The sequence below is a fragment of the Pongo abelii genome, chromosome 6, assembly GCF_028885655.2.
Source record: "Pongo abelii isolate AG06213 chromosome 6, NHGRI_mPonAbe1-v2.0_pri, whole genome shotgun sequence".
Taxonomy (NCBI): Eukaryota; Metazoa; Chordata; class Mammalia; order Primates; family Hominidae; genus Pongo; species Pongo abelii.
Window position 1 is genome coordinate 45457622 of NC_071991.2, and position 14637 is coordinate 45472258.

The 14637-nt window shown below is 39.5% G+C and overlaps 1 long non-coding RNA gene across 2 annotated transcripts in view; it reads left to right on the forward strand.

Moving 5' to 3' along the window:
* The window catches only part of LOC129060664 (uncharacterized), an 89722-nt gene that overhangs the window by 35457 nt on the left and 39628 nt on the right, over window positions 1-14637 (forward strand). Inside the window, exon 1 of one of the 2 annotated variants that reach the window (XR_010140735.1) lies at window positions 12226-12479. The exons of the other annotated variant lie outside the window; for it this stretch is intronic. This is a non-coding gene — a long non-coding RNA (uncharacterized LOC129060664). Of the gene's footprint in view, window positions 1-12225; window positions 12480-14637 lie in introns of those variants that run through there. 2 annotated transcript variants of the gene reach the window in all.

Below are 14637 nucleotides of genomic sequence, written 5' to 3' on the forward strand. Positions count from 1 at the left end.
AAATGAAATCTAATAAAGAAAATATTTAATTTAAATGATTTACTTTATTTCATTTCATTTTATCTTTTTGGTCAGTGAACTTTTTCACTGCAAATGTGACATGTATGACTAAATATCACATGTCTGGGCCAGGTAGAAGCTGATATTTATTGATAAATGTCAATCTTGGGAGAAAAACACAACAGATCTACTGCTTTTAAGTTTATTGCCTTTCCATACCAATCTAAATTTTTTTTTTGACGTGACATAAGAGGAACTCTAGTTCATTTTACCTATACGCCGGGAAAAGTTATTCTCTGGGAGGGCATTTTGATGCAACAGTCCACTTGCAAAGATATTCAGATGAGATTACAATGGGTGGCACCACTTCTTCCTTCCTGAGTTAGACTTCAGGCTCCTCCCAAACTAAAGCTGCCATGGTGGCTTGGTTTTGTGTTTGTGAAGCCTGCTGTTTCTTCCGTTTTCTTTGTTCCTTCTTCTTCCTTCACTAACTTTTCAAAGCCCAGCCCACCACCCCTTGGCAGACCGTTCCCTCCTAACCCTCAACCCTTATGCCGGAGAACTGTGGCAAGTAAGATTTTTCCTGGTGGGTATATGATTTTAAAATATTGTGAAGTATTGATGTAGACATAGTCCAGATCTGAGTGAGCTTTTCTTCCTTCCCAAGAGTCTGGGGTTCTGCACTGAAGACCAGGCTGTATCTCTTGTATCCATATTCATAGATCTAGCTGAAGTCCCTGGGTGAATATTATTTTAGCTATTGTCTTACTCTGTTTGTGCTGCTATAATCAAATACCAGAGACTAGGTCATTCATAAAGAATAGAAATATATTTCTCACAGTTCTGAAGACTGAGAAGTCCAAGATCAAGGCACCAGCAAATTTGGAGGCTGGTAAGGGCTGCTTTCTGCTTCCAAGACAGCGCCTTGGAAGGTGAAGGGGCAAATGCTTCCTTGCACCTCTTTTATAAGGTCACTAGTCTCATTCACAAGAACTCTACCCTCATGATTTAATTATCTCCTAAAGGCTTTACCTCTTAATACTGTCACATTGGTAATAAAGTTTCAACACATGAATTTTGGGGTCCATTCAGATTGTTGCAGCTATGAAAGCTATTATTATTAAATTTCTTTTCTGTAGGAAACATCAAGTCATCCTAGTTAGGGGGTTCCTTAATTTCTCTACTTATTCATTCATTTATTCATCTTGCTTTTGCTAGGTGCCCGAACTTGTATTTGTCACAGGCAAGACAAAGATTACTACGACATGTCTCCTCCTCTCAAGAACGAACTATTCTTAACGGATTCAATGGTGCTACAGAATGGAATGAAGTTTAGATTTTCTTTAGAATTTCTCTGAGACCATCTGCCCTAGCCTCAGACATGTTCACTACACTTTTGCTTCTTCCCATCAGCATTGCCCCTCACTCCCCTGTGGGAGCTCCAGTGTGCTCTCTCTCTCTTCTAATGGTCATCACTCCTGTCACAGTGATGCAGGCAAGGATTTAGGCTTAGGTATTTGGAGAGGAGATAAGAAACTGTAGGCCCGGCACGGTGGCTCACCCCTGTAATCCCAGCACTTTGGGAGGCCAAGGCAGGTGGATCACCTGAGGTCAGGAGTTTGAGACCAGCCTGGGCAACATGGTGAAACCCCATCTCCACTAAAAATGCAAAAATTAGCTGGGCATGGTGGTGGATGCCTGTAATCCCACCTACTCAGGAGGCTGAGGCAGGAGAATTTCTTGAACCTGGGAGGTGGAGATTGCAGTGAGCCGAGATCACACCACTGCACTCCAACCTGGACAACAGAGTGAGACTCTGTCTCAAAAAAAAAAAAAAAAAAAAAAGAAAGAAAAGAAATTGTAGAAGCCTACGTCTAATGGCCTTTATTTGCTCTGTGAAGTAGGAGGCAAATTCAGTGCAAAGATTAAGAAAAGTTGTAAACTGTAACCGAGGTCACTCTAGCTCAGTATCTCCTTTTTCACTAGGCTCATCAGCCCCTCAGAAAGCCCCACAAGTGTTTCAGGGGTTACCAGAATGTCTTTACTTGCCTAGAGACACATGCACACCCCCTTCCGCCTCTGGTGTCAGGGTGTCCATGAAGCCCACTGGGTACCCACTATGGGTTTCTGCCAGTGGCCTGAGTGGGTGGCTGCTGAATGACCAGGTACAGAGGTCACTCCTCTGATGCTATTCAGCTCCTCTGGCCCACAGTCCTTCCCACCGCTCCTTCTGGCCTGCAGCCACCTGGCCCCTCTGAGTTTCTGTGTTGGCATAGTCCAATGCTGTGTTACCCAGGCCTTGATGGGCTGCAATATGAAGAGAAACTGTTCCTTCAGTTTTTACTCATAGCATCTTTCTCTCTTATATACAGACAAGCACCCAAGGACTGGCTTAGGGATATATTTAAATAATAGCCACCTGCTATTCTTGGAATCCCTGAGAATGCTCCAGTGATTTAGCCTCTGTTATTAGCTCAACATCGCTGTGCCTTACAATAATTCTGCTTGAAGGGATCTGCAGATTCCCTCATTCCCCTCACTATGCAGTCTAAACCCCAGCTATGGACACAATTCAAGCCACCATATCAGCAGATTCCAGAGGACCCTTTCTTCATAGCTGTATCAACATTTCCAGACAGATGGGATCATGACAGCAGCAAACTAAGACTTAAGTTAAACTCCATGCTAGGAAAGTTTTAGAATAACTGCTTAGGGGATGGAAAATGTACCAGACTAGAGAAAGTTATAAAATTGCTAAACTCCACTCATTGCTCCTTGGAGACTGGAGCCCTTCGATTGGAATGGTACCGTCCAGCATCTGTGTGCAATTTGTCCAGCAGTGTTGGGCGGCCCAGGAAGAAAAGAGAGGTTTGAATTGAATCAGGGATGAGGATGAGCAGAGCTGGTAAGGCATAGTAATACAGAGTGTGAGGGGATTGAGAAAGTTTCTAACATTGTTGTTGGAATGATTGATTTTGAAGCTCAGCTGGCTGGTGCAGAGAAGGAAGGGGAGGGTGGGGGAGTTGAGAGAGTCATTTGTTTAGCAAGTATTTATTGATCACTGACAATGTGCTGGGCAGGCACAGGCATAGGTTCTGGGAAACTGTCTTTGAGAAGTTTGCAGGCAGGTTGGAGAGGTATGTAAATCATAGTATAGAGCGCTAACTGCTACAGTAGTCTAGGGAGCTGTAGAAGTAGACAAGAGAAGCATCTGATTTTTCCAAGACTGCTGGAGGAAATGCATCTTGGAAAAGCACCTGAGTTTTCCAAGACTTCTGGAAACAAGCTTCTGACTTTTCCAAGACAGCACCTACATGGGGAACTGGGAGGCAAGAAGGAGTTAGCCAGGGGAATGGGGAAGCAAGTGTGTTCCCAGGCAGAAGGACCAGCTTGGGTAAAGTCTTTGAGGTAAGAGAGAAAGGATGGCAAGGCCAGCTCAGGGTGACTGGAGTGTAGTGGACTGTGGAGGAGCAGGGAAGGAGGGCTGGCCAGGTTGGAGGAAGGGTCATGGGGTATTGTAGGATATGTTCACAGCTCTCTACCCAGCTCAGTCCCTGCTGGCCACCACGAAACTGCCTCACCATCAAGGGTAGAGCCCAGAATCCAAGTTTGTGTCATGTTGACTGTGCTTTGCCAGTCACAGCTGATCAGACCTAAGGATCATAGTCCAGAATATTCACATAAGGGCAAAGAAAGCTGTTTGCAGAGAGGCAGAACTGAATCAGCGTGTGCAGAGAGAAGGGGAGGGAGAGATAGGGCCAGGGGAGAGGGAGTGAGGAATGTATGAAGATCCTAACTCCTTTTAGCGCTTGAGCTCTGGGGCATTCCCCTGTGTCCTTTTAATTAATTCTTCCTTTTTGCATCCAATCTAACTCAAGTGGGTTCTGTTTCTTGCAACCAAAGGAGCTTTGACGAGGCTCACCAGGGAGAGAACACACAATGAGAGAACTCTGTGGAGCAGCAATGCAGGTAGAGTTGCTTTATGTCTCAAATTGTTAGTCACAGACTTTTCTAGTCTGAGCTGTGGTTTCCTTGGCTGTACTGGTGCCCTCACAGCTTACTAGGCTTTTTTTAAATCTAGTTCAGGAGTCAGCAAACTACAGCAGGTGTGCCAAATCCAGGTCGACGCTTATTTTTGTAAATAAAGTTTTCATTGCAACACAGAGATGTCCATTTCTCACATGTTGATTTATCTCGGTTCCATGTTGCCATACCCACGATTCCTTTCTAGACACATTTCTTAGATTTTCCATAATCCTTTGCATTATTGTGCCTATGCCAGCTCTTTCTTTCTCACTGTAGTTGTCCAGTGTCTCGAGCGTGTCAGGTTTAGATGGAAGCGTCGGAATCTACCTCCCACCAAGACCTAAACAGTGAGGAGAAATTCCTCAAAGAGGACAAATTTCTGAATTGGAGTGTCAAGAAATGACAAATATCCACTACTGAGGGCTGAGGTGGACTTTTCAGAACGCTGGAGCTTTGGAAGAGGCAGCACGGAGTAGTGGGAGTTAGGAGGTCTGTCTCTTCATGCACACCGTCTTACTAACGGGCTGGGGACCTTCACGGTCACTCAGCCTTCTGGAACTTCAGTTTTCCTATCTACAAAATCTCGTGGTTTCTAGATTTTGAATTTCATTGACCAATAACATTTCAAAGGGAATTTTGGGAATTAACATAGATATCTTGCCAATTTGTTGCTTTGTTAAGTAAAGATATTATTTAAAATAACTACCAACTACTATCACCATCATTTTATGCAATAAAATATATTTTAATACCAAAATTAGGAAGGATATTATCTCAGAATAATAATTAATTCCTCAAATTGAGTTAGCTTTTAAGAAAACTTACTATGTTGGCTTTTTTCTTTTTTCCAACTTCATGTGGACCAGTGAAAGACCGTCACTACACCATGGGTGTAGTGGGAACCGTCAGTAATGGTTTTTAAGGTCTTTCCCAAGATCATGATTCTTTGATTTTCTGAAGGCGGGAGAGAGGGCTTTTTGTCTAAGCTTGTTATGACATTGGAAACTTTTTCCTTTTGATCTCTTAGCAGACCTTTTTTGGATGACCTTCAGTGCATGGCAGAAAGTCTACCTTTTAATGTGCATTTAAAAAAACTCTTGAATGGTAAGAGGAAGCCTTTGGGACAAGGAATGTCCACCTCTTTATGTTGCTTAATGTTACTGTCGTAGAGGTGCCCCAGAGACCTTGGCAGTGAGTGCATTTCTATAAATCTTAAAAATCAATCAACTAATCAATATGTAGGCAAGGCTGATAGATGTGCCCACTTACGGGACTAAATGCCTGTCCAGGTTGGCCTTTCTCATTATTGAGGAGACATTGATGGCTGGGGATATGCAAAGTTTCATAAAGATAACCTTTGTCTCTCTCTCCTTCCCACACTTTTCAAAATCCTACATTTTGAAGGCAGCTGGGATCGAGGGAATTGAATATGCACATTTTGAAGGAAAGAAACCACTGATGCATCTATAAATACCGAGGAATAATAACGGAAGGGAAAGGGACACGTTATTGACTGTGGTTAAAAGTACGGCAAGGGATAATGGGCCTTGTCAGACCGAGGGAAACTTTTCAGCTCTAAGGATCCAACTTCCTAACAGTGGGGAGTGTGGAGAGGTTTGTACATAGAGGCCCTTTTCTGGGTGTTCAGAGCCAACCAGATGAAAAACGGAAGGGTTTAGTGCAGTGAGCAGTACCGCCTTCACCAGGGGCTTTCTATGGCCCTAGGTGGTTGTGTTTTTTTCAGCCGTAAGATCTATAATTCTGTTTTTCTCTGTAGATTTTGTGTTGATTCATTTTGATTGCTCCAGTTCTTTCCTCTCCTTGCCGTCCTATGCCTGTGGTTGTCTCTTCTTAAAATTTTGTCTTGCAAGTCCAGTTTGTCTTCCTCTTTGTGTGGATCCTTTTGGTTCATTGCGTGCATGCCCATGTTATTTATTCTGATGTTTTTCCCTGAAACTCTCTCTTGCTGGCTTGGACACTCAGCTATTTGAACACAATAACTACCCTGTGAAAGAGACCTTTCTTTTACTCACTTTCCTACCCCAAGTTACCTGTTTCTGTTCTTAGGAAAGTTCATGTCTAGGAGCAGTTATTTTGTCTTTCTACATGAAGGATGGTTTGTTATATCTGGTACATTTTGGGACTGTGAGGTAAAAAGGCTGATTCCTAAACAAATATATCAGCATTTACAGACAACAACAACAAAAACCAAAACCAAGCTATCCATCACCATAGCCTCTTTATTCTCATGCTACTGCCAACAGTAAAAAAAAAAAAAAAAAAAAAAATTCTGGGCCAGGTGCAGTGGCTCATGCCTGTAATCCCAGGACTTTGGGAGGGAGATGTGGGCAGATCACCTGAGGTCAGGAGTTCGAGACCAGCCTGGCCAACATGGTGAAACCCCATCTCTACTAAAAATACAAACATTAGCTGGGTGTTATGGTGCACATCTGTAGTCTCAGCTACTTGGGAGGCTGAGGCAGAAGAATCACTTGAACCTGTGAAGCAGAGGTTGCAGTGAACTGAGATTGCGTCATTGAACTCCAGTCTTGGCAACTGAGCAAGACTCCATCTCAAAACAAACAAACAACAACAACAAAATTCTGGACTCATCTGTTGAAATTACCCTTATAGCTTATTCATCAATCACACCAGAAAATTGGTCTCATCGCTTCATAATCCCACTTTTTTATTTGACCCAAGATTATATTACCACTTTCATCCATCTTATTTAATTAAATCTGCTTCTTATGCATTTAAGTGCAAGTTGATTGATAGTGAAAATATTTTATAACACAGGCCAGTCAAAACAGATGATAGTTATAACCAACAGATATACCTGTAGCAATATATAGCCTCTGAATATCAATTTTGCTTTATGCTATTCCAAAACATTTTGAAAAATAAAAATGCCCCCCATTATGGTGAACTTTGATCTTTTCTGACTTTCCAGTGTTCAACTTTAGCTGCTCTTTTAGGAGACTTCCCCATCATGTGTGGTTTTCATGATATAGTGGGTAGCGTCCAGCCTCTCACTACTCATGGTGAGAGGTTATTGGAAGAGTTTTTTCTTTCCCTACTTTCTGAGTTCCAAGAATGTGGCAGAGTCTTGGCCTATCAGATGCTCTCTTGAGCAAATCCAAACAAGGCAAAGAGATTTTAGTGTCGATTCAAGATGGAGGCAGTATCAATGTCTTGGGGCAGGGGCAGTAGAATGGGATGAAGGTGGTGAAAGTATCTTAAATTGACTATTTCTACTAAAAGATAATTGTGTTTCCTGTACTTCCTAATTCCCTCTCAATACATTTTCCCTTTTTACTCAAGAGAGTCAGAAATGATTTCTGTAACTTGTGCCTGAAGGCATCTACTTAGGATCTACAAAAAGTTGGCCTCAAACTTTAAGAGCAAGCAGATGTTTTTGTTAATTGACAAAACCATTACTGAGAAATACCTTGGCAGGCTAGGATATGGACCGAAACCAACTAAAATCTGCATTTGGATTAAACACATAAATCAATTTCATGAGGTACAGAGCTGACTAGCAGCAGTTCATGTGACAGTGTTCTATGGTTTTATTTTGACCAAAGCTCATTGACGGCATCCCTAGAAGTGACATGATTACCATCCTTGGGGAAAAGGTGGTCCCAGGAGCCTTTTATTTGGTTCTGTGAATTTTTTCCTTGTGAACCTAAATTAATTTTTAGAAAGTTCAACTATCTTCCCTTCTATTGTGGTTTTTCTAGCTCTAATATTCTGTGGAATTTTTTTTTTTTTGAAAAAAGAATGGTGTTATTTGGACACAGGGTGGGGAACATCACACACTGGGGCCTGTCATGGGGGTGGGGAGGGGAGGGATAGCATGGGAAGAAATACCTAATGTAAATGATGGGTTGATGGATGCAGTGGGCCAGCATGGCACATGTATACCTATGTAATGAGCCTGCACGTTGTGCACATGTACCCTAGAACTTAAAGGATAATTATAAAAAAAAAGAAAAAAGAACTGTGTTTAAATCCCTTGACAGTATTTAATGCTGCTCCGTATATCTACCTTTGTGAGATTAAAGAGACATTACAAAGAGGATTACAAATAAGGAAGAAAACTCCTTATTTCTATTAATTAGATATTTATAGGATGGTACTTCATTTTTATATATTGATTTTATATGAATTTTATTATTTTATCATCTGTAAAGCTACTATTTATTGGCTCTACTTGACAGATTGGGAAATAAACTCAGTGAGCTAGGCTACTTGCCCAAGGTAACACAGCTCATATGTGACAGAGCCAGGATTTGAACTTAAGCCTTCTGACTTCAAACCTTATATTATCCCACAACATCATCCTTTGATTTGAAATTAAGGTATATGTATCAACCATATGGGATTTATTGAACTCAGGAATTGATGTTTGAATGCTGGATGTTGTCGATGACATTAATATATTTGAATGAGTATAAATTGATGTCAAAATACTGTACTGGGTTTATCTGAAACTTCTACTGATTTGTAATAAGAAGCGCACTGATTTCTAGTTTCCAGTTCTACATGTAAAGAGCTTGGAACTTGTTCCTCTCATTTTTATAAAAAAAACACTGAAGAAACTGAAAATCAGCAACTCTCCCAAGAACCGTCAGAGAGTTGAGGTCACAGGGAAAACTGTTGCCCTGAGAACTGGAGAGACCAGTGGATACAGAGAATTACCAGAGCAGAGCCTGCAGCTGGAACCAGTATCAGTGAGAACACTTTAAACTGTAATAGATAAATTGTTGGAGGCTCAGTATGGAGGGGCTTGAGAGTTAAAAAATTCCCAATCTTGTGGGGACATACTATCTTGAGTTTTACCTCCAGGATCCCCAGTAGATTCTTACTGTGAAGACTGGAGAAAAATCCGTCATGCTTCTTGCTGGGAGAAGGGGAGAGCAATCATTTGGAAATAGCTCAGACATCTTTGTTCTCCTTAACAATGCCTACCCTCAAGGGAAACTGTTTTACCAGACCCTAACCAACTAGGGGAAAGGGAAGGCAAATACCCAATTCCAGCCTCCTCTAGCCTTTAATGTGGGACAAGGGATAAACCCAACTCTGGCTCACTAAAAGGCTGAGACCTAATCATAGGATTAAAGAACACTTTTCCAACAGGTCCCTGTATAATAAAAAGAGATCACAATGGAAAGAACTACAGATATCTGACTTTATTTAAGAGGCAATCTCCAGGAAAACATAAAGACAACAGGAGAGACAAAAACAGGGACATCAGGGGAAATTTTGGCCTCTGACACCACAGCTATGGCAAACAGTCAATACTGCCTATACTCTAGCCAGAAAAACACAAAACCTCACACTAAAGGCCCATTTACCTCTTTTTACTTGATACATCATGTCTGGCTTTCAACAAAAGATTACAAGCCATGGTGAAAGGCAACAAAACAAAACAAAGAAGACACACAGTAAGTATGAGAACCAAATTTACTTATGGCAGATAATTTAGAATTATCAGATCTGGAATTTAAAATAATCATAATGAATATGCTAAGGGCTCTAATAAAAATTGTGGACAACTTGCAAGAAGAGATGGGTTATGTAAGCAGAAATGGAAATACAAAGAAAGAATCAATAGAAAATGATAGAAATGAAACATATTGTAACAGAAATGAAGAATGCCTTTGATGGGCTCATCAGTAGACTGGACATGGCTGAGGAAAGAATTAGTGAGTTTGAAGATGTGTCAACAGACACTTCTCAAACTGAAAGGCAAAGAGAAAAAGGAATAAAAAAATGGAACAGAGGATCCAAGAACTGTAGGACAATGACAAAAGGTGCAACATGTGTAATGGGAAGATCAGAAGGAAAGAGAGAAAGGAACACAAGAAATATCTGAAGTAAGAATAGCTGAAAAATTTCCAAAATTAATGACAAACAGAAAACCACAGATCCAGGAAACTAAAAACATAAGCAGGATAAATACTGAAAATCTGTAGGTCTAATCAATTGTCCTTGACATTGTGGCCATAATTGTATACAAACTTCAGAAAATCAGTGAGAGAAAATCTTGAAAGCAACCAGAGGAAAAAGCACCTTACCTAGAGAGGAGCAAACATGAGGATTATATCATACGTCTCATCAGAATTGAAGCAAGTGAAAAGAGAGTGAAATGAATATTTTAAGAGTCAAAAGAGAAAACCACCAACCTAGAATTCTGGATGCAGTGAAATTATCCTTTGAGAGTGAAGAAGAAATAAACTTTCTCAGACAAACAAAAATTTAAGGAATTTGTCACCAGTAGGCCTGCCTTGCAAGAAATGTTGAAATAATTCTTTAGAGACAGGAAAAATAACATAGGTCAGAAACTCCAATCTACATAACAAAAGAGCATTAGAAAATGAAAAAAATGAAGGAAAAATAAAGTGTTTTATTTTTCTTATTCCTAATTGATCTAACATAATAATTTCCTCAAAATAATAATAATGTAGCCAGTTATTATATTATGTTGGTGCACAAGTGATTGCTGTTAGTTAATTACTTTTATAATTAAAAGTAATGGCAAAAACAACAATCACTTTTGCAGCAACCTATAGCTTATGGATAAGTGAAATGACTGATAGCAATGTTATAAGGGATGGAAGGGAAGAGTTGGGAATACCCAGTTATAAGGTGCTTGGAATACTTGTAAAACAGTATTATTTGAAAGTAGACTTGGATTAATTGTAATATTAATTAATTGTAATTAATTAATTGTAATATTATAAACTCTAGGGAAAACACTAAAGAAATTAAACAAAGAAGTATAATTTGTATGCTAAGACAGGAGAGAAAATGGAATTGTATAAAATGGTCAGTTAAAACTAGAGGAGGCAGAAAAAGAGGGGAAGACAAAAAAAAAAAAAAAAGAAAAGAAACAAAGAACAAGAGTAATGAATAGAAAACAGTTACCAAAAACAGCTACCAGTGTGGTCAATACTAATCCACCTGTCAATAATAACTTTAAATGTGAATGGCCTAAATATACCAAAAAGTGTATTAATGTGTATTAGTAAATGTCTCTAATCTGTCAATAATAAGATGTCCAGGTCTTCCCTTTTCCTCTTCTTGATAAAGGCTCTGATAATTATGCAAGACTGATGTCACTGATATTAGAAGCTGTGGGTAAGGGGGTTAAATTGGAAAGAGTTAGAGAAGATCCTGAGCTGGAACTGAGATGCCACTTAAGCTCCCCTGGGGTGGTGTGCATCATGAGGTCAGCAGATTTTCCCACATATCTGGAGTCCATGCCCATGGGTTTTTTCCTAGTAGTTCCCAAGAACCACGGGCACTAAAGGACCAACCCTGATGATTGTATTGTACTTCAACTCAGTTAACATTTGTTGATCATTAGCATATACCCAGTGTAGGTGCTGGACAGTAAAAAATGAATAAGACATGGTCTCTGCCACTGCAGAGTTGAGCCCATGGACATATAAACAAATTACTTAAAGGATGTTGGATGTCATGATTTATGAATTGTCTAGTTTTTATATTCAGAGGTTAAAAACCAGTAGTGTTTAGATAGATTTTCTTCTGTGTTTATTTAAATTTAAAAACCTATTGCCAATATTTATAAATTAGGAGAATTCACACAAATATAAAGATTTTCAGCCTCTCTGGGAAAACTAAAAGGTCTGACAGCACTGGCTTTACCTTCCCACACAGCAACAATAGGTCAGAGCTGAGCCACAGCTATGTCCTTTCGATAAGGCATGCATTCTCCTGTTCACTACACTCTCCACCACTCCCTTTTGTCTCTGACATTGAGGCCAAGTGTCAGGTACTTTTTATCCTTGTGTTTATAGTGTTCTCCTGGGTCCATTTTTCTCATATACATTACTTTCCAGCCTTGTTAGCGTTTGAGTTTATAACCACTATTAAACTTTACTTTTCACAAAAAGCAATATATAAATAAAAAGTCAAATGAGTAACATGTTACTAATTTGAGTAACATAAAATACTCATAAATAATTATAAATACTGATAAATCATAAATTTATTTTTATTAAACAATTAATAAATATTAACTTAAATAATTAATGAATAATTAATTTTATTTATTGATTGATTTTTTTAAACTTATACTTTAGGTTCTGGGGTACATGTGCAGAACATGCAAGTTTGTTACATAGGTATATACATGCCATGATGATTTGCTGCACTCATCAACCTGTCATCTATGTTAGGTATTTCTCCTAATGTTATCCTTCCCCCAGCCCCCACATCCCAACAGGCCCCAGTGTGTGATATCCCTCGCCCTGTGTCCATGTGTTCTTATTGTTCAACTCCCACTTATGAGTGAGAGCATGTAGTGTTTGGTTTTCTGTTCTTGTGTTAGTTTGCTGAGAATGATGATGGTTTCCAGCTTCATCTATGTCTCTGCAAAGGACATGAACTCATCCCTATTTATGGCTATATAGTATTCTATGGTGAGTATGTGCCACATTTTCTTTATCCAGTCTATCATTGATGGGCATTTGGGTTGGTTCCAAGTCTTTGCTATTGTGAACAGTGCTGCAATAAACATATACGTGCATGTGTCTTTATAGTAGAATGATTTATAATCCTTTGGGTATATACCCAGTAATGGGATTGCTGGGTCAAATGGTATTTCTAGTTCTAGATCCTTGAGGAATCGCTATACTGTCTTCCACAATGGTGAACTAATTTACACTCCCACCAACAGTGTAAAAATGTTCCTATTTCTCCACATCCTCTCCAGCATCTGTTGTTTCCTGACTTTTTAATGATTGCCATTCTAACTGGTGTGAGATGGTATCTCATTGTGGTTTTGATTTGCATTTCTCTAATGGCCAGTGACGATGAGCTTTTTTTTCACGTTTGTTGGCTGCATAAATGTCTTCTTTTGAGAAATGTCTGTTCATAGCTTTCACCCACTTTTTGATGGGGTTTTGTTTTTTTTTCTTGTACATTTGTTTAAGTTCTTTGTAGATTCTGGATATTAGCCCTTTGTCAGATGGATAGATTGCAAAAATTTTCTCCCATTCTGTAGGTTGCCTGTTCACTTTGATGGTAGTTTCTTTTGCTGTGCAGAAGCTCTTTAGTTTAATTAGATGCCATTTGTCAATTTTGGCATTTCTTGCCATTGCTTTTGGTGTTTTAGACATGAAGTCTTTGCCCATGCCTATGTCCTGAATGGTATTGCCTGGGTTTTCTTCTAGGGTTTTTATGGTTTTGAGTCTTACGTTGAAGTCTTTAATCCATCTTGAGTTAATTTTTAAATAATGTGTAAAGAAGGGATCCAGTTTCAGCTTTCTGCATATGGCTAGCCAGTTTTCCCAACACTATTTATTAAATAGGGAATCCTTTCCCCATTGTTTTTGTCAGATTTGTCAAAGATCAGATGGTTGTAGATGTGTGGTGTTATTTCTGAGGACTCTGTTCTTTTCCATTGGTCTATATATCTGTTTTGGTACCAGTACCATGCTGTTTTAGTTACTGTAGCCTTGTAGTATAGTTTGAAGTCAGGTAGCATGATGCCTCCAGCTTTTTTCTTTTTGCTTAGGATTGTCTTGGCTATGCGGGCTCTTTTTTGGTTCCATATGAAATTTAAAGTAGTTTTTTTCCAATTCTGTGAAGAAAGTCAATGGTAGCTTGATGGGGATAGCATTGAATCTATAAATTACTTTTGGCAGTATGGCCATTTTCATGATATTGATTCTTTCTATCCATGAGCATGGAATGTTTTTCCATTTGTTTGTGTCCTCTCTTATTTCCTTGAGCAGTGGTTTGTAGTTCTCCTTGAAGAGATCCTTCACATCTCTTATAAGTTGTATTCCTAAGTCCTAGGTATTTTATTTTCTTTGTAGCAATTGTGAATGGGAGTTCACTCATGATTTGGCTGTTTGTCTGTTATTGGTGTATAGGAATGCTTGTGATTTTTGCACATTGATTTTATATCCTGAGACTTTGCTGAAGTTGCTTATCAGCTTAAGGAGATTTTGGGCTGAGATGATAGGGTTTTCTAAATATACAATCATGTCATCTGCAAACAGAGACAATCTGACTTCCTTTTTTCCTAATTAATACCCTTTATTTCTTTTTTTTAAATTTTTTTTTTTATTTTTTGAGATGGAGTTTCGTTCTTGTTACCCAGGCTGGAGTGCAATGGTGTGATCTTGGCTCACTGCAACGTCTGCCTCCTGGGTTCAAGCAATTCTCCTGCCTCAGCCTCCCGAGTAGCTGGGATTACAGGCAGGTGCCACCATGCCTGGCTAATTTTGTATTTTTAGTAGAGATAGGGTTTCTCCATGTTGGTCTGGCTGGTCTCGAACACCCAACCTCAGGTAATCCGCATGCCTTGGCCTCCCAAAGTGCTGGGATTACAGGTGTGAGCCACCACGCCCAGACTCCTTTATTTCTTTCTCTTGCCTGATTGCCCTGGCCAGAACTTCCAATACTATGTTGAATAGGAGTGGTGAGAGAGGGCATCCTCGTCTTGTGCTGGTTTTTAAAGGGAATGCTTTCAGTTTTTGCCCATTCAGTATGATACTGGCTGTGGGTTTGTTATAAATAGCTGTTATTATTTTGAGATATGTTCCATCAATACTTTCAATACTTAGTTTA